The 750-nt window shown below is 62.4% G+C and overlaps 1 protein-coding gene across 3 annotated transcripts in view; it reads right to left on the reverse strand.

The window, feature by feature from the left end:
• CTNNA1 (catenin (cadherin-associated protein), alpha 1, 102kDa) overlaps positions 1-750 on the reverse strand; it is a 106678-nt gene that overhangs the window by 4093 nt on the left and 101835 nt on the right. The gene's annotated exons all lie outside the window — the stretch shown is intronic.

Raw genomic sequence — 750 nt, forward strand, 5'->3', positions numbered from 1 at the left:
TCCCTACCCACACCAGTCCGGCAGTACCTTTAAAGAGGGCAGCGAGCGCGGTGGCCAGCATCCCTTCTCCAAAGAGGACCGGGCCACCTCAGAGCTCCTGGCACACTCCGGCTGTGTGACGACCAGTGAATAAGGCAGCTGGCACGCACCGAACTCCGCAAACCCTTTGCCCACCACACTCTTGCACTGCTGCTGAATAAACCCAAGGGCACGCGCCTGCCCTGGGCACGCAGCACCAGCGGCGCACCTACGGCTGCCCGTACCCGTAGGTACCCGTAAATACTCGGGCAGACTCTGACCTCCCGACATCGCCGGCGGTGCTCCAAGCACTGCCCACGGCGATAGATTTTTAAACCAGTCCGGATATATTCCCGACGGCAGAAGCCGTTGCAATAGGGATGAAGGGGGTATTGCAGCCCAACAGGTGATGTCCTGGTGCCTGCGGGTGAGGACACCACGCTGACAGCGAGTACGCTTCTGGCCAGAGCAGCTTTAGAGCTGGTGTTACGTGTGTACACAGAACACCTACAGCTTCAACATCCCACAGTCCCAGACTGGTGGGGGTGGGAAGGGCCCTCTGGAGCTCCCCCATCCCACCCCCCACCAGAGCAGGGGCACCTCCAGCAGTGGCACAGGACGGCGTCCAGGCGGGTTTGGGATGGCTCCAGAGGGGGAGACTCCCCCACCTCTCTGGGCAGCCTGTGCCAGTGCTCTGCCGCCCTCACAGCAGAGAAGGCCCTCCTCAGGTGG

Source organism: Charadrius vociferus, unplaced genomic scaffold, assembly GCF_000708025.1.
Source record: "Charadrius vociferus isolate BGI_N301 unplaced genomic scaffold, ASM70802v2 scaffold822, whole genome shotgun sequence".
Classification (NCBI taxonomy): domain Eukaryota; kingdom Metazoa; phylum Chordata; class Aves; order Charadriiformes; family Charadriidae; genus Charadrius; species Charadrius vociferus.